Genomic DNA, 20142 nt, shown 5'->3' with positions numbered 1-20142 from the left:
TCTAGGACATCATAGGGTCACTGAATTAAATCATACTCTATTTGCATATGGGCATTTAGAATGGCAGGCAAACTGCCGGAAATGGTTTTCTCCCGGCAGATAGAACTGCCACAAGAACGGCTGCCGGGGATTATAATTCCCGGCAGATAAAGATCTCCCGGCAGTTTGTATGCCGTCATGTTCCAATTTCTCCCGGCAGTTTCTATTCTGCCGGCAGACTTGTTCTCCCGGCAGTTAATTGTTTTCCCGGCAGATAATATGCCACTGGTACCATATACCCCAATCTATATTATTATTACACTTTAGTATTGCATTTCTTCATTTATTTTACATTTAGATACACACTGACGAGGCATCCATTGAAATAAACCAGAAGGCATCCATTGAAATAAATTCTGTTCATCAAACATTTACAAGGTTACAATATATATGCAATTCACTGATTACATGTGAAGAATTACATAATAATTTAGTATCTGCAGTTTCAAGACGTCCAAGTTGTACAGAATGGAAAAAGCACAAAGAGTAAAGCTTGCAAGGTCTTCTAGGTGAGTTCAGAGCATATGGTTACGGCAAGGTATCTTAACCCGTCTTCAGGAACATTTCCAACCTAGACAGTAAGAAAAATTGAAAAATACATGTATAATAAAACATTATCTGCATTACATTGATTTACAACACTCAAAAGAGTCTATTGAGTACACCATTCCTGTTTTATAAGACATACGTCTACAACATCAAGAGAATTTCTAATCAAATTTCCTTTCAAGGCATCAACTGAATATTCAATTTAATAGGAAAATAAAAAATGTCAGCAGTTTCATGCATTGACACATAAATTAAGCACATCTAGTTCACCACAATTACATCATATGATTACCTATGATATAAATTTTAGTTTCCTGTATGTGAAGATTCCATAGAACACCGTCCAGAAAACTGCACATAAGATAAAATAGGAAGTGATTAAAGGAAGTGACATCCACAACTTGTATGAATTTTTGACATCATAGGATCTTGTATTTTGGTATAAACACACAAAGAATGTAGTTCAAGATATGAAATAGTTTCATCCCATGGAAAACAGCAAAACTCAAACATTTTTCTAGCACAAACATGACAGTAGTATAGAAACCAAAATGTTTGGTGTTATGTTGAAGTGGTTTACAACATTCTTACACTAGTAGAAAAAGGGTCAAACGTGAAGCACATTAGTGCCGGTTTGAATTTGAGCCAGCACTAATGGTATCATTAGTGCCGGTTCGAACGACTATGCATTAATGCCGGTTCGTGTTGAACCTTTAGTACCGGTTCGTGCCACGAACCGATACTAAAGGGGTGATGGCAGGCTGGCGTCAGATCGGGGCCCCACGATCACCTTTAGTACCGATTCGTGTCACAAACCGGTACTAAAGGGCTAACCTTTAGTACCGGTTTGTGCCACGAACCGGTACTAAAGGGGTCTGACCTATAGTACCGGTTTGTGACACAAACCGGCACTATAGGGCAATTTTCAAACACCCCCCCCCCCCCTTGTCGCCATTTTAGTTCTGAAAAAATGAAAAGAAAATGATAAAACTTCAAAAAATAAAATCCTTCGAGAGGTAGTTATATTACTACATCTACTAGTTAGGAAAATTTAAAAACTTAAATTTGGACATGTTTTGCAAAAAGTGTAGGAAAAATGTAAAATGGCTATAACTTTTGCATACAATGTGGGAAAAAAATGTATAATATATCAAAAAATTCAGCACGAAAATCCGCATCCGATGGAGACCACCTACGGCCTGTTTGCAATTTTTTAGAATCCTCAAATTCCAAAAGGAAAAAAAGATATGATCAAATTTAAGTTTTTTAAAAAAAATTTGTTAAATCTAGTCAAACTACTTATTCAAGAAGTATTAATGTTACTACATAATTATTCAAGAATATTAGTGTTACTAAATAATTATTTCAATTTTTTGAATTTTGGTCAAATCTGATCAAACTATGGTCAAACTTATTCAAGAAATATTAGTGTTACTAAGTAATTACTGTTTTTTAGAATAATAGTTGCAAACTCAAACAGTGAAATGTGTGACTTCATGGTTAAGCTAAACTCATGAGGGTTAATAGGATTGGCATCTTACTATTGTCAGGAAAACAACAAATGCAGACTTGGAAACGAAGGAAAATAGAACCCGAAAGTTAAGCGTGCTCGGGCTAGAGTAATGAGAGGGATGGGTGACCGGTCAGGAAGTTAGATGATTTGGAATGAATGATCCACACTTGAGCAGTTAAGAGAGGTGATTAGAGACTAAATCACCAAATAATTCAGAAAAATTTAAAATCGAAAAAATAAAAATAAAAATAAATTTTCAAAACTTTCAAAAAAAATTAAAAAAAAAACCTTTAGTACCAACCAGTACTAAAGGTCCCCCATACCAGGGCGCGAGCTCACGCCACGTGGTGGCACTTTAGCGCCGGTTCGTGCCGAACCGATACTAAAAGGGGGGGGCCTTTAGTGCCCACCAATTAGTGCCGGTTATGGAACCGGCACTAAAGGCCCTTACGAACCGGTTTTAAAGCTCCGTTTTCTACTAGTGTTACTAGTCTTTTGGGCTCCCAGTCACATGTGTCAATGTTCTTATACAATGTACTAGCACTTTCTGCAAAAAAAAAAATAGAACAAGTTAGATGTCACAAAGATGGTGCTGTTTCCAGTCTTACATGGTCAATCAGTTGGCAAACATATATGCAAAACACCTATTTAATCACAAATTGAGTGGCCCGAGACATGCAACAAAATAGATGCGTCGTTGACAGAACACCTGTTTCTACTAGTATTGATTTTAGACTTCCAGTGTATATCTATAGCAAGATTCCTGTTGAGTACAAAATATTGAACAGTAATGCCAGGTCTAACCACTTTACACATGGAAAGGTACATTTCTCCTAAACAATGCAAGCCGGTTATAACTTAATTAGTCTATGAAAGATGATGTAGGACCATAGAGATAATCCAGGATGTGATTCCATTTTGCTTGTCTTAACGAAAAAGGAGCATTAGATCAAGGAAAAAGAAGTATTGGACTATGCGTAGGAATACAAGTGAAGGCAACACCTATGCTATTCATAAATGATTCTACGACTGGCAAACCAAGACACTGTTTCAAGTACTTGCCCAATAACAAAAGACTAAGCTTTAGAATACACAGGACATGCAAAAGCTTAGTTCCTGGACACATGCGCACACTGGACATGTAAAAGGTTCCACTAATTGTATGCATAAAAAGGCTATGCACATTCAGGACAAGCATAGTTTGTATCTTTACTGCAGTTTCATTTGCATGAAGCACATAGGAAACAAAATTCTAAATGAAGTTTCAATGTTCTGAAATAGCAACAAGCATGTATCCGAAAGAAAAATACTAAATCCAAGACTTAACTACCAAGATAAACAGCCGCCCACACCTCACCCACGCTAATATGCAATGGTATCTATCTATTATATACTAAAAGGAAAATAGGGATCAAGAATAGAGGATTTACTAGAAATTCTCACATTAATCAGACACATCGGACCGTTAGTTTGGTGGACCCTCCATTAATGAGTAAATTACGACCATTAGAAAGGCGGACCCACACCAATTTTGATGTATGATGTCCTGGACTGGAACTCTTGATTAGTTCGGTAGATAAAAAGAGATCATTTTTAACTGTGCTTGCGTGACAACAAAACAGCGGCGTCCGTGGTTATCCAGGAAATAAAAGAGCAGCGTCCCATAGAAAAAAGCAGTGGCAACTATGTTCATTCACAAAGGGAAAAAACAGCGGCAAGGGCATGGTCAACATGCCATATCGTGGGCGTTGTAGGCGGTGAACTTCGATCAAAAAGGAAAAGAAAAGAAGGAAGCAACGGCTCGCTCAATACGGCATGCCGTGGGCGTAGTAGACGGGCACTCATCACGGCTCATAGTTGCATACTCCTGTTGAGGTCCGACCCCATTGAAGAACGCATGATAATCACACGATGCGCCGATGTGCAGCATGAACACACTCCAGACCCTCGATGCCCAAGATAAAGAAACACTAGCAGAAGAAATCAGAATTCCAGGTAGAATAAGCATAATATCTCCTTTAAATATCAATTATCGAGGTCAACTATCATAGAATGGATGTCAGTTCCATTATTACTTTTATGAAGCAAATCAGGCAGTCCTTTCTATATGAGAACAATCTCATTCTGATATCCATGAATTCAGAAAAGCACCCAAAGATATGACTTACTCCCTCCTTCCATCTATATAGGGCCTAATGCGTTTTTCGAGGTTAACTTTGACCAAATATTAGAGCAATAATATATGACATGCAACTTACACAAAGCACACCGTTAAATTCGTGTGTGAAAGGAGCTTTCAATGATATAATTTTCACATTGTGCATGTCATATACTATTAATCTTGTCAATAGTCAAAGACGGTCTTAAAAACCGCATTAGGCCCTATATAGATGGAAGGAGGGAGTACCATATTTTTCTCCCAATAGAAACAATTCATCTCAAGCAATACCCCAACCTGCAATAGCTACAACAAAGACAATGTTTTTTTAGAAGCAAATCCCAGTGATAAGAAAGTTAAATACGTGAGGTAAGCACATACCTCATCTTCCACTTTAATGTAACATCCTCTGACATTTACTGAAACATCGATCTGAAATAGGTATAGGTATATACAAAATGTCAATACATGAGGTAAGCATATATCCTTTTTTTCGAATGCGAAAGTGATAACCAGTATAGAAAATACAAGCGGAAATGTGGATTGTTTGGCATTTATTTTCCTGTAAAAAGCAATACCTATCCAGATCAGTATAGCATATAGAGATTATTTTTCCTACATGTGAAAGGAATACCTTTTAATCATTTGTGTCGCTGCTATTATATGCCAACTCCTCAACGACCCTTAGGAGGTCAGACAATATAATGCTTGAGTGCAAGGAGCTGTGGACTCTTTTCGGCAAGCGTTTAATGCTATGCATCGACGTGTTCTTGTAAAAAAAGAGCTTAGATCAACCAATGGTTAAGAATAAAGTGTACCGAAGCAGGCAGCGTCAAAAAATTATTCCAGGAACTTCAGAAAATTAACTAACTTGTTGGTATGCTACTTCATCAAGTGAGGACTGATCACGATGTGAGATTACAGTGGCGGCTCGATTATTAAGGCATGGTTCATAGGAAATGTGCGTGTAGACAACCAACCAACAAGGTAAGAAACATATTGTTTTTCTTTCCTCTGTATCATAAGATACATATCATTCAGGCTGCAACTCAAGAAATCAACCCCTCCTCACAAGCAAACCATAGCCGTGTTGGCCCTTGCAGGGCTTCTATTATCTGGTGCAGATGCCCTGCATGGTCCAACAAGCCCAATTTAGTGCAGTGTGTGATAGCCTGATGGCAGTGCCAGCCACTTACGACATTCCTTTCTACAATTATTTTCTGCCCAGTGCAATGTTTCATGCAGGTTGAGAATTCAGATAGGGCACCACTGAACTGCTATGAAACAATTCGATAGATGATAAATCAGGGAAGTAAAAGTAGTTAATTTTGTAGAGCAATTTTCAATATCAAATCAGCACTCATGTCTATAATTTAGTTCTTGTAGATGCTAGCACAAGAAACTTTCTAGAGTTGTATACAGTCAGCCATTAGTGAGTAAACTTTCTCAAGCTGTGAAACACTTGCCTTCAGTTGTGCAATGTCTGAACCTGAATAAACAAAGACCCGTCCACATCGCTAAAATTGGATGGATAGAAGAACATTACATTTTACAAATCATAGGCACATATACATGCATATTAACTTATTAAGATAAGAAAATGAAATACAAGAGTACGTGTACAATAACCTGGCTGATAGCCTTTGCAAATTATGAGCATTATGAATTCCAAACAAACCTACAACTGCTAGAACCAATCCCCAATCCTTTCACTGGTAGCACCTGCATCAATTTAGTAGCAAAATAAAAAATAAGTAGCAATAAGAAAGACTTGGAGCCAAGTAGTGACTCAGTGGAAGGTAGGGAAAATGTGCAGCAAGGAGAAGATAAGGCGAAGCATCTTGTGAGTTTTCATCGAGCAGAAAAGGAGAGCTTCTTTGTATAGAAAAAGCACACCTGCATCGCGCTTCCTCCATGACAGATCTGAGCACCATGTTGTACTAGCGTAGTGGGGAGCAGACACCGCACTCGTCGTCAGGGTGGTGGGAGACGTGGTGGGGAGAAAGGCGACGTCGACCTCGACGCACCGGCCCCGTTGACCAGCCCTTGTGGCGGTGCCGAAGGGAGCGAAACCAGAGGCGTGTGGAGGGAGGCGAGGTTGACCTCTACGCAGCGGCGTCATCGATATGGGTGGGGGTCGCACAGGTCAGCGGGGGAGTCGATGGTGGAGGGCGCGTTCGAGGGCAGAGGGGTCGGTGGTGGAGGGCGCGGTCGAGGGCAGAGGGAGTGTCGGCGGCGGCGGCGTCGGTGGAGGAGGAGGGCTCTCGAGGGTTCGATTTGGGGAAGAACTGGTTGGGGACGGCGGCTAGGTCTTTTGAGCGAAAAAAATAATCTTTTTTTTAAGTTTTCAGTCTATCGCGCGTTCCCGCGCCACCACACGTTTGGGCCCAATTGTTTTTGGTCTCGCGCCATGGACAGCCCGACAGATGGTGGGCCAGGGTTTAATTGTGCCGGCAGATTTGATGCCTTGAAACGTGGACAACATTTTCGGCAGTGCACATGCCCTTGGTACTCAACTTCCCCCGGCAGTTTTACTACCCTTAAGTATTTCTGCTGGCAGTAACTAGATTCCCCGCAGATATTTTGCCCTTGTTCTACTATTTCTCCCGGCAGTTAATTGCTCCCAATTAAGTGTTGTGGTGTAGTGTATATAATATTTTAAGTGTCCAAATAATCATAAACTGAAATGTTTACTGTTGGATATATTCCAAATAGTGGGCATGAGAAGTTTCATGATTTTTGAGTTAGTTTTAGTATTTCTAATAAAGCTCTAAAGTTGCAGAAAAATAGAAAAAGAAAAACAGAAAATAAAATGCAGAGAGCAACTCACCTGGCACCTCAACCGTGAAGGAAATATGCCCTAGAGGCAATAATAAAGTTATTATTTATTTCCTTATATCATGATAAATGTTTATTATTTATGCTAGAATTGTATTAACCGGAAACATAATACATGTGTGAATACATAGACAAACAGAGTGTCACTAGTATGCCTCTACTTGACTAGCTCGTTGATCAAAGATGGTTATGTTTCCTAACCATAGACATGAGTTGTCATTTGATTAACGGGATCACATCATTAGGAGAAGGATGTGATTGACTTGACCCATTCCGTTAGCTTAGCACTTGATCGTTTAGTTTGTTGCTATTGCTTTCTTCATGACTTATACATGTTCCTATGACTATGAGATTATGCAACTCCCGTTTACCGGAGGAACGCTTTGTGTGCTACCAAACGTCACAAGTAACTGGGTGATTATAAAGGTGCTCTACAGGTGTCTCCGAAGGTACTTGTTGGGTTGGCGTATTTCGAGATTAGGATTTGTCACTCCGATTGTCGGAGAGGTATCTCTGGGCCCTCTCGGTAATGCACATCACCTAAGCCTTGCAATCATTGCAACTAATGAGTTAGTTGCGGGATGATGTATTACGGAACGAGTAAAGAGACTTGCCGGTAACGAGATTGAACTAGGTATTGAGATGCCGACGATCGAATCTCGGGCAAGTAACATACCGATGACAAAGGGAACAACGTATGTTGTTATGCAGTCTGACCGATAAAGATCTTCGTAGAATATGTAGGAGCCAATATGAGCATCCAGGTTCCGCTATTGGTTATTGACAGGAGACGTGTCTCGGTCATGTCTACATAGTTCTCGAACCTGTAGGGTCCGCACGCTTAACGCTACGATGACAGTTATATTATGAGTCTATATGTTTTGATGTACTGAAGGAGTTCGGAGTCCCGGATGAGATCGGGGACATGACGAGGAGTCTCGAAATGGTCGAGACGTAAAGATCGATATATTGGACGACTATATTCGGACTTCGGAAAGGTTCCGAGTGATTCGGGTATTTTTCGGAGTACCAGAGAGTTACGGGAATTCGCCGGGGAGTATATGGGCCTTATCGGGCCATACGGGAATAGAGGAGATAGGCCAAAAGGAAGGAGGCTTGCGCCCCCCCCCCTGGTCCGAATTGGACAAGGGGTGCAGCCCCCTTTTCCTTCTCCCTCTCCTCCTCTTTCCTTCACTCCTACTCCAACAAGGAAAGGAGGAGTCCTACTCCCGGAAGGAGTAGGACTCCTCCTGCGCCTCTCTCCCTGGCCGGCGCCCCCCTCCCCCCTTGGCTCCTTTATATACTGAGGTAGAGGCACCCTAGAACACACAAGTTGATCCACGTGATCTATTCCTTAGCCGTGTGCGGTGCCCCCTGCCACCATATTCCTCGATAATACTGTAGCGGAGTTTAGGCGAAGCCCTGCTGCTGTAGTTCATCAAGATCGTCACCACGCCGTCGTGCTGACGAAACTCTTCCCCGACACTTTGCTGGATCGGAGTCCGGGGATTGTCATCGAGCTGAACGTGTGCTCGAACTCGGAGGTGCCGTAGTTTCGGTGCTTGATCGGTTGGATTGTGAAGACGTACGACTACTTCCTCTACATTGTGTGATCGCTTCCGCAGTCGGTCTGCATTGGGTACGTAGACAGCACTCTCCCCCTCATTGCCATGCATCACATGATCTTGCGTGTGCGTAGGAAAAAATTTTAAATTACTACGAAACCCAACAGTGGCATCCGAGCCTAGGTTATTTATGTTGATGTTATATGCACGAGTAGAACACAAGTGAGTTGTGGACGATACAAGTCATACTGCCTACCAGCATGTCATACTTTGGTTCGGCGGCATTGTTGGACGAGACGACTCGGACCAACATTACGCGTACGCTTACGCGAGACCGGTTCCCTCCACGTGCTTTGCACATAGATGGCTTGCGGGCGACTGTCTCTCCAACTTTAGTTGAACCAAGTATGGCTACGCCCGGTCCTTGCGAAGGTTAAAACGGAGTCTATTTGACAAACTATCGTTGTGGTTTTGATGCGTAGGTGAGATTGGTTCTTACTTAAGCCCGTAGCAGCCACGTAAAACTTGCAACAACAAAGTAGAGGACGTCTAACTTGTTTTTGCAGGGCATGTTGTGATGTGATATGGTCATGGCATGATGCTGAATTTTATTGTATGAGATGATCATGTTTTGTTACCGAGTTATCGGCAACTGGCAGGAGCCATATGGTTGTCGCTTTATTGTATGCAATGCAATCGCGATGTAATGCTTTACTTTATTACTAAGCGGTAGTGATAGTCGTGGAAGCATAAGATTGGCGAGACGACAACGATGCTACGATGGAGATCAAAATGTCGCGCCGGTGACGATGGTGATCACGACGGTGCTTCGGAGATGGAGATCACAAGCACAAGATGATGATGGCCATATCATATCACTTATATTGGTTGCATGTGATGCTTATCTTTTTATGCATCTTATCTTGCTTTGATTGACGGTAGCATTATAAGATGATCTCTCACTAAATTATCAAGAAGTGTTCTCCCTGAGTATGCACCGTTGCCAAAGTTCGTCGTGCCCAGACACCACGTGATGATCGGGTGTGATAAGCTCTACGTCCATCTACAACGGGTGCAAGCCAGTTTTGCACACGCAGAATACTCAGGTTAAACTTGACGAGCCTAGCATATGCAGATATGGCCTCGGAACACGGAGACCGAAAGGTCGAGCGTGAATCATATAGTAGATATGATCAACATAAACGATGTTCACCATTGAAAACTACTCCATCTCACGTGATGATCGGTCATGGTTTAGTTGATTTGGATCACGTAATCACTTAGAAGATTAGAGGGATGTCTATCTAAGTGGGAGTTCTTAAGTAATATGATTAATTTGAACTTAAATTTATCATGAACTCAGTACCTGATAGTATCTTGCTTGTTTATGTTGATTGTAGATAGATGGCTCGTGCTATTGTTCCGTTGAATTTTAATGCGTTCCTTGAGAAAGCAAAGTTGAAAGATGATGGTAGCAATTACACGGACTGGGTCCGTAACTTGAGGATTATCCTCATTGCTGCTCAGAAGAATTACGTCCTGGAAGCACCGCTGGGTGCCAGGCCTGCTGCTGGAGCAACACCAGATGTTATGAACGTCTGGCAAAGCAAAGCTGATGACTACTCGATAGTTCAGTGTACCATGCTTTACGGCTTAGAATCGGGACTTCAACGACGTTTTGAACGTCATGGAGCATATGAGATGTTCCAGGAGTTGAAGTTAATATTTCAAGCAAATGCCCGGATTGAGAGATATGAAGTCTCCAATAAGTTCTATAGCTGCAAGATGGAGGAGAACAGTTCTGTCAGTGAGCATATACTCAAAATGTCTGGGTATAATAATTACTTGATTCAATTGGGAGTTAATCTTCCGGATGATTGCGTCATTGACAGAATTCTCCAATCACTGCCACCAAGCTACAAGAGCTTCGTGATGAACTATAATATGCAAGGGATGAACAAGACTATTCCTGAGCTCTTCGCAATGCTGAAAGCTACGGAGGTAGAAATCAAGAAGGAGCATCAAGTGTTGATGGTTAACAAGACCACTAGTTTCAAGAAAAAGGGCAAAGGGAAGAAGAAGGGGAACTTCAAGAAGAACGGCAAGCAAGTTGCTGCTCAGGAGAAGAAATCCAAGTCTGGACCTAAGCCTGAAAGTGAGTGCTTCTACTGCAAGCAGACTGGTCACTGGAAGCGGAACTGCCCCAAGTATTTGGCGGATAAGAAGGATGGCAAGGTGAACAAAGGTATATGTGATATACATGTTATTGATGTGTACCTTACTAGAGCTCGCAGTAGCACCTGGGTATTTGATACTGGTTCTGTTGCTAATATTTGCAACTCGAAACAGGGACTACGGAATAAGCGGGCACTAGCAAAGGACGAGGTGACGATGCGCGTGGGAAACAGTTCCAAAGTCGATGTGATCGCGGTCGGCACGCTACCTCTACATCTACCTTCGGGATTAATATTAGACCTAAATAATTGTTATTTGGTGCCAGCGTTGAGCATGAACATTATATCTGGATCTTGTTTAATGCGAGACGGTTATTCATTTAAATCAGAGAATAATGGTTGTTCCCTTGAAGAGTGGTCTATTTTTATTGAATCTCGATAGTAGTAATACACATATTCATAATGTTGAAGCCAAAAGATGCAGAGTTGATAATGAAAGTGCAACTTATTTGTGGCACTGTCGTTTAGGTCATATCGGTATAAAGCGCATGAAGAAACTCCATACTGATGGACTTTTGGAACCACTTGATTATGAATCACTTGGTACTTGCGAACCGTGCCTCATGGGCAAGATGACTAAAACACCGTTCTCCGGTACTATGGAGAGAGCAACAGATTTGTTGGAAATCATACATACCGATGTATGTGGTCCGATGAATATTGAGGCTCGTGGCGGATATCGTTATTTTCTCACCTTCACAGATGATTTAAGCAGATATGGATATATCTACTTAATGAAACATAAGTCTGAAACATTTGAAAAGTTCAAAGAATTTCAGAGTGAAGTTGAAAATCATCGTAACAAGAAAATAAAGTTTCTACGATCTGATCGTGGAGGAGAATATTTGAGTTACGAGTTTGGTGTACATTTGAAAAACTGTGGAATAGTTTCGCAACTCACGCCACCCGAAACACCACAGCGTAATGGTGTGTCCGAACATCGTAATCGTACTTTACTAGATATGGTGCGATCTATGATGTCTCTTACTGATTTACCGCTATCGTTTTGGGGTTATGCTCTAGAGACGGCTGCATTCACATTAAATAGGGCACCATCAAAATCCGTTGAGACGACGCCTTATGAACTGTGGTTTGGCAAGAAACCAAAGTTGTCGTTTCTTAAAGTTTGGGGCTGCGATGCTTATGTGAAAAAGCTTCAACCTGATAAGCTCGAACCCAAATCGGAGAAATGTGTCTTCATAGGATACCCGAAGGAAACTGTTGGGTACACCTTCTATCACAGATCCGAAGGCAAGACATTCGTTGCTAAGAATGGATCCTTTCTAGAGAAGGAGTTTCTCTCGAAAGAAGTGAGTGGGAGGAAAGTAGAACTTGACGAGGTAACTGTACCTGCTCCCTTACTGGAAAGTAGTTCATCACAGAAAACTGTTTCAGTGACACCTACACCAGTTAGTGAGGAAGCCAATGATAATGATCATGAAACTTCAGATCAAGATACTACTGAACCTCGTAGGGTAAACCAGAGTGAGATCCGCACCAGAGTGGTACGGTAATTCCTATTCTAGAGGTCATGTTACTTGACCATGATGAACCTATGACTATGAGGAAGCGATGATGAGCCCAGATTCGCGAAATGGCTTGAGGCCATGAAATCTGAGATGAGATCCATGTATGAGAACAAAGTATGGACTTTGATTGACTTGCCCAATGATCGGCGAGCCATTGAGATTAAATGGATCTTCAAGAGGAAGACAGACGCTGATAGTAGTGTTACATCTACAAAGCTAGAATTGTCGCAAAAAGGTTTTCGACAAGTTCAAGGTGTTGACTACGATGAGTTTCTCACTCGTATGTATGCTTAAGTCTGTCCGAATCATGTTAGCAATTGCCGCATTTTATGAAATCTGGCAAATGGATAAACAAAACTGCATTCCTTAACGGATTTATTAGAGAAGAGTTGTATATGATGCAATCAGAAGGTTTTGTCAATCCTAAAGGTACTAACAAAATATGCAAGCTCCAGCAATCCATCTATGGACTGGTGCAAGCATCTCGGAGTTGGAATATACGCTTTGATAAGTTGATAAAAGCATATAGTTTTATACAGACTTGTGGTGAAGCCTGTATTTACAAGAAAGTGAGTGGGAGCACTACAACATTTCTGATAAGTATATGTGAATGACATATTGTTGGTCGGAGATAATGTAGAATTATTCTGCAAAGCATAAAGGAATGTTTGAAAGGAGTTTTTCAAAGAAAGACCTCGGTGAAGCTGCTTACATATTGAGCATCAAGATCTATAGAGATAGATCAAGACGCTTGATAAGTTTTTCAATGAGTACATACCTTGACAAGATTTTTGAAGTAGTTCAAAATGGAACAGTCCAAAGAAGAGTTCTTGCCTGTGTTACAAGGTGTGAAGTTGAGTAAGACTCAAAACCCGACCACGGCAGAAGATAGAGAGAGAATGAAAGTCATTCCCTATGCCTTAGCCATAGGTTCTATAAAGTATGCCATGCTGTGTACCAGACCAATTGTATACCCTGCCCTGAGTTTGGCAAGGGAGTACAATAGTGATCTAGGAGTAGATCACTGGACATTGGTCAAAATTATCCTTAGTGGAATAAGGATATGTTTCTCGATTATGGAGGTGACAAAAGGTTCATTGTAAAGGGTTACGTCGATGCAAGTTTTGACACTGATCCAGATGACTCTAAAGTCTCAATCTGGATACATATTGAAAGTGGGAGCAATTAGCTAGAGTAGCTCCGTGCAGAGCATTGTTGACATAGAAATTTGCAAAATACGTACGGATCTGAATGTATGGCAGACCCGTTGACTAAACTTCTCTCACAAGCAAAACATGATCACACCTTAGTACTCTTTGGGTATAATCACATAGCGATGTGAACTAGATTATTGACTCTAGTAAACCCTTTGAGTGTTAATCACATGGTGATGTGAACTATTGATGTTAAATCACATGGCGATGTGAACTAGATTATTGACTCTAGTGCAAGTGGGAGACTGAAAGAAATATGCCCTAGAGGCAATAATAAAGTTATTATTTATTTCCTTATATCATGATAAATGTTTATTATTCATGCTAGAATTGTATTAACAAGAAACATAATACATGTGTGAATACATAGACAAACAGAGTGTCACTAGTATGCCTCTACTTGACTAGCTCGTTGATCAAAGATGGTTATGTTTCCTAGCCATAGACATGAGTTGTCATTTGATTAACGGGATCACATCATTACAGAATGATGTGATTGACTTGACCCATTCCGTTAGCATAGCACTTGATCATTTAGTTTGTTGCTATTGCTTTCTTCATGACTTATACATGTTCCTATGACTATGAGATTATGCAACTCCCGTTTACCGGAGGAACACTTTGTGTGCTACCAAACATCACAACGTAACTGGGTGATTATAAAGGTGCTCTACAGGTGTCTCCGAAGGTACTTGTTGGGTTGGCGTATTTCGAGATTAGGATTTGTCACTCCGATTGTCGGAGAGGTATCTCTGGGCCCTCTCGGTAATGCACATCACTAAGCCTTGCAAGCATTGCAACTAATGAGTTAGTTGCGGGATGATGTATTACGGAACGAGTAAAGAGACTTGCCGGTAACGAGATTGAACTAGGTATTGAGATGCCGACGATCGAATCTCGGGCAAGTAACATACCGATGACAAAGGGAACAACGTATGTTGTTATGCGGTCTGACCGATAAGATTTTCGTAGAATATGTAGGAGCCAATATGAGCATCCAGGTTCCGCTATTGGTTATTGACCGGAGACGTGTCTCGGTCATGTCTACATAGTTCTCGAACCCGTAGGGTCCGCACGCTTAACGCTACGATGACAGTTATATTATGAGTTTATATGTTTTGATGTACCGAAGGAGTTCGGTCCCGGATGAGATCGGGGAACATGACGAGGAGTCTCGAAATGGTCGAGACGTAAAGATCGATATATTGGCGACTATATTCGGACTTCGGAAAGGTTCCGAGTGATTCGGGTATTTTTCGGAGTACCGGAGAGTTACGGGAATTCGCCGGGGAGTATATGGGCCTTATTGGGCCATACGGGAATAGAGGAGATAGGCCAAAAGGAAGGAGGCTTGCGCCCCCCCTCTGGTCCGAATTGGACAAGGGGTGCACCCCCTTTTCCTTCTCCCTCTCCTCCTCTTTCCTTCACTCCTACTCCAACAAGGAAAGGAGGAGTCCTACTCCCGTGGGAGTAGGACTCCCCCCTTGGCGCGCCCTTCCTCCTAGGCCGGCCGCCTCCCCCCTTGCTCCTTTATATACAGGGGCAGGGGGCACCTCTAGACGACACAAGTTGATCAAGTTGATCGTCTCTTAGCCGTGTGCGGTGCCCCCCTCCACCATAGTCCACCTCGATAATACTTGTAGCGGTGCTTAGGCGAAGCCCTGCGACGGTAGAACATCAAGATCGTCACCACGCCGTCGTGCTGACGAAACTCTCCCTCAACACTCGGCTGGATCGGAGTTCGAGGGACGTTATCGGGCTGAACGTGTGCTCACTCGGAGACACCCCACGCTCGACACTTTATGCTTCCGGCTCGTATGTTGTGTGGAATTGTGAGCGGATAACAATTTCACACAGGAAACAGCTATGACCATGATTACGCCAAGCTATTTAGGTGAGACTATAGAATACTCAAGCTTGCATGCCTGCAGGTCGACTCTAGAGGATCTTGCGTGTGCGTAGGAAATTTATGAAATTACTACGTTCCCCAACAACCGGCCCACCACTGTAGCAGCCCAGCTGGGCAAAGTCAGCCCAGCCCACCACCACAGCCCCTCTGTCACCTTCCTCCTCGCGCCAGTAGGCGAGGGCGCGTGCCCGGCACGCGCAGCCACGCGCCCGGCCACCTCCTGCCTGCCTAGCTGTACCCTCGACGCCCTGGAGGCTCGGAGCATCGCCACGCAGCACCCTGGCTCAATCCCTCACTCAACCCGCGCTGCCCCCCCTCCTCTGCTCTCTCCCCGCACGCGCCCGAGTGAAGCTCATCGCCGTCGTTCGCTGGCACCGCGTCCGCCGCCTCCCCCTCGCCTCACTGGCCTATCCATGACCCCCGCCACCGTCGCCTACGCCTCTCCGTCGAGCCACGTGACGCGGGAAGCCCTGGAGAGCCGCCATCGCCGTCGTCTTCACCTCTGGCCGTCGGAGATCGCCTCAGCGCGTCCCCGAGCCCGTTGAGCATCTCGTCGCACCCGCCGTGAGCTCCTTCTCCTGCTCCCCCTCTCCGTTTTTCCCTCGTGCGCCGTAGTCGTCGCCTCGCCTGCAACCGAACGTGCCGCCGCCCATGCTCGTCACCGGTGATGCTCCGGTGACCATTTGGTCTCGAGCATGCACCCATCATACTCACCGCACCACGTAGATGCCGTAGGTGCTAAACGCACATTGCCACGGCCACCGCAACCGCAACCCTGTTCGCTCCCGACTCCTGCCGCCGCAAACCTCGTCCCCGGCGCTGCTCCCGGCCACCCCAGCTCCCGCCACCGCCATCGTTGGATGCACTCTGCCTCTCCCCGTAGCTTCTATCTGCGCACCCAAAGGGCCGCTGTAGGTGGATCCCGACGTGCTCTGCCACGTCTGGCCTCGCCTGCGGGTTGATCGGTTTGACCGACGAGGTTGACCCCTTCTTGACCGGGTTTGACCGCCTGAGTCACTGACGTGTGGGGGCCATCTCGCTTACTAACCTGGTTTAGTGCTAATTGACCTAAGTTAGTTAGTTAGACACTAACATGTGGGCCTAGCCCTAGATTAGTTTAGTTAATCACCCAATTAGCACTAAGAGGCACTGTTAGTTAGATGTGACACTGACACGCGGGTTCCACAAGTCGAGTTTGACCTGGACCGGGCCTGTTGACCTGCCGAGGTCAGCATGACCTAGTGCTGACGCAGTAAAACTTTTCTGTAATTCAAATAAATCTAAATGACTTATTTATTTTCAGAAAATACCCTAAACTTCAAAAAGTCATAGAAATTAATCTATAACTCCAAATGAAATAAATTATATATGAAAAATTATCAGAAAATATGAAGAATCTGTTTATGGCATTCTCATGCATGTTTGAACAACTTACAACCACTGTATATGAAAATTTGAATAAATGGCATTTGAAATGCCTTACATGGAGTTTGAATTTGAATCTTGTGTTCAAATCAGCTTCACTCAAATTGTGTTCAAATCAGCATATTGCCATGTCATATTCATGCATCATATTGTTGCATTGCATTGATTGTGTTCCTTCTCTATTGCCGGTGGTTGTCCCTCTCGATAGACGTGTTCCGACGATGAGTTCGATGGCACCGATGAAGAGCTATACTATCTTCAGAAGTGCCAGGAAAGCAAAACACTCTTGTTCATTCTGATACAATCCCACTCTCTCGCTCCTGTTCTCTTTTACTGGATTAGGACAACAATGATTCAACTGTTACATGTTGCGGTAGTTGAACCCCTTTTCCTCTGCATGACCTGTCATTGCCACAGTAAATAGATGAAACCCACTAGCATGAGTAGGAGTTGTTTGAGCCCTGATGTGCCTACTCATTCATGCTTGTTTTTCATACCTGCTACTGCTTAGAGTTGAGTCAGGTCTGATTCATCGGGGATGAGTTGGAATGGTGATGAATATGTCCTACTGTGTGTGAGCTAAGTGTGTGAACATGATTTGGTAAAGGTAGCGGTGAGAGGCCATGTAGGAGTACATGGTGGGTTGTCTCATTGAAACCGTCCTCAGGAACTGAGTTCTGTGTTTGTGATCCATGAACAGCTACTACCACACATTGGGATCCTTAATTGACCCTCTCGACTTATTAATCGCCTTGATCTCTGTCCAGGAGTTGCAGCTAGTTTCTGGTGTTTGTAAGATATGTGTTGGAGGCTGTGTGTAGCGCTGACCCTAGGGGTGGGCTATGATGCGGTAGATACACCGTGGCCCGGTGTACCGAGTCGCCCGTTTGGTGCCTCGGGAACCTTGCACACATCGTTTGGGGCTGCGAGCGAAACCCCGGCTGGATCTCCTCGCGGATGGAACCCGAATAGGCGATAAACCTGGACTACAGACTTGTGTGGTTAGTCAGGTCATGGCCGACTCCCTCGCCAGGCTTCCGCTTGAAGGTTGCCGAGATACACGACGTGTACCTAGTGGTAAGTGGCGAGAGCGTGTGTGAAGAAGTACACCCCTGCAGGGTTAACATCATCTATTCGAATAGTCGTGTCCTTGGCAAAGGACTTCTGGGTTTCCTGTACAGTTCATAGACAAGTGAAAGTGGATACTCTAAAATGCGCAAGATAAGTGTGAGTGCTATGAATGGCGTTCTCGTAGGGAGACGGGAGCGGATCCATAGTGGTGTAGTGATTGGTGAATATGTGGACTCGTGTGCGCCACCTCAAAAGAGTTACTTGCTGTAGTAGTTTAGGTTAGCCATTGAGTGAAAGCTGGCTTGCTGCAATTAAACCCCACCACCCCTTTGTTGATAATGATGCATATGTAGATAGTTCTGATGTAAGTCTTGCTGCGTACATTTGTACTCACGTTTGCTTAATTTATGTTTTTGCAGAGAGACTTCAGTCTCGCTAGTAGTTCTGTGTGGACTTCGATGTTTAACTTGATACCTCAGCTACGATCTTGTGCCCTCGGCAGGATCTGGTAGATAGTCAGGCTTCTCAGCCTTTTTTATTTGTAGATGTCTGTACTCAGACAAGTTAAGCTTCCGCTTGTGCTTGTTGCTTGTATGCTCTGTATGTTGGGTCATCAAACCCGTGTTTGTAATATCTGGCTCTTCGTAGCCTAATGAATAAATACTTGAGTTGTAGAGTTTTGTTGTGATGCTATGTTGTATTTACACATATCGGGCATATTGTGTGTATGATTGAAATGCTTTGTATGTGTGGGATCCAACAACCTAGTTGTTTATCCTTGGTAGCCTCTCTTATGGGGAAATGTAGTCTAATGCTTCCACTAAGCCATGGTAGTCTACTACAGTCCGGTTTACCGTAGTCCTGCTAGCCCAGTTACTACTGCTCCGGAACACTTAGACCGGCCGGCATGTGATCCACTTTGTTCCTGTGTCTGTCCCTTCGGGGAAATGTCACGCGGTGACCCGAGAGTCCTGCTAGCCTGCTACAGCCCAGGTTCCCGGAGTCCTGTTAGCCCAGTTGCTACAGTCCGGATTCACACGTTGATGACCGACACGTTCGATGTTGGTCCATGTATGCCTGTCCCCATAAGCTAGCACCACTTTGGGTTCACGACCAGTCATGTCGGCCCGGGTTCTCTGTCATATGGATGCTAGCGACACTATCATATACGTGAGTCAAAAGGCGCAAACGGTCCCGGGCCAGGTAAGGTGGCACCCGTGGGAATACCGTGCGTGAGGCCGCAGTGATATGATGTGTTACATGCTAGATCGGTGTGACTTAGAATCGGGGTCCTGACAATCACCGAGAAGGCTGGAGCAATGAGTCGTTAGTTTAAAAAACATGGGATTCATGACATGCAAGATAAAGGTTGTTAAATTCTTGGATAATCAAAGGAAAAAAACATAAGGTGACCTAGAGGATGATGACGAGTTAAGCAGCGGCCGAGATAACATAGAACATACGAACTAACCCTATATATCGCGCTGCCGCTCCAGGGACCGAAGGAACTCGCGATTTCCAGGCTCGGTCACACTCATGAAGCTTGTAATAATGGACGAGCAACGCTCCAAGGTGCTCGGGAAAGGTCGTGCCACCGGAGGATCCAAAGTCTCCCGTCGCAACGCACGGGCATATGTGCTAGTATTTATTTAAGTCCGGAGTCTCATCCCGACTCGTGAGGGAATCATAGTGTCCATCATCCTTTCCTCACATGGGACAATGCTCAAAAAATGATGATCATCACACTTTCATTTACTTACAACTTGATACTAGAACAAAATATGACTCTATATGAATGCCTCTGGCAGTAAACAGGATGTGCAATGATCTAGCATAGCAAAGATATAAAAAACGGACAAGCCATGAAAATACATGCTAGCTATCTTATGATCATGCAAAGCAATATGACAATTAATGCTCAAGTCATGTATATGATGATGATGGAAGTTGCATGGCAATATATTTCGGAATGTCTATGAAAATAGGTATGGTGGCTATTTTGAGGAAGATATAATGAGGCTTATGTGTGATAGAGCGTATCATATCACGGGGTTTGGATGCACCGGCAAAGTTTGCATCGACTATCGAGGTGAGAAAG

At 43.6% G+C, this 20142-nt stretch overlaps 1 long non-coding RNA gene across 3 annotated transcripts; it reads right to left on the bottom strand.

The window, feature by feature from the left end:
* Positions 1 to 378: 378 nt before the first annotated feature.
* On the bottom strand, positions 379 to 6558 carry LOC125522227. 3 transcript variants are annotated; one of them, XR_007289699.1, is made up of 6 exons: positions 6156 to 6558; positions 4894 to 5981; positions 4641 to 4691; positions 4509 to 4565; positions 881 to 939; positions 379 to 610 (listed from the first exon to the last, which is right to left on the bottom strand). It is a non-coding gene; the product is annotated as an uncharacterized LOC125522227 (long non-coding RNA). The 3 variants fall into 3 exon arrangements; XR_007289698.1 differs by lacking the exons at positions 379 to 610; positions 881 to 939 and adding an exon at positions 2499 to 2648; XR_007289697.1 differs by lacking the exons at positions 379 to 610; positions 881 to 939 and having other exon boundaries at positions 2487 to 4565.
* Positions 6559 to 20142: the final 13584 nt, after the last annotated feature.

Source organism: Triticum urartu, chromosome 7, assembly GCF_003073215.2.
Source record: "Triticum urartu cultivar G1812 chromosome 7, Tu2.1, whole genome shotgun sequence".
Taxonomy (NCBI): domain Eukaryota; kingdom Viridiplantae; phylum Streptophyta; class Magnoliopsida; order Poales; family Poaceae; genus Triticum; species Triticum urartu.
This window is presented reverse-complemented; position numbering and strand designations above follow the sequence as displayed.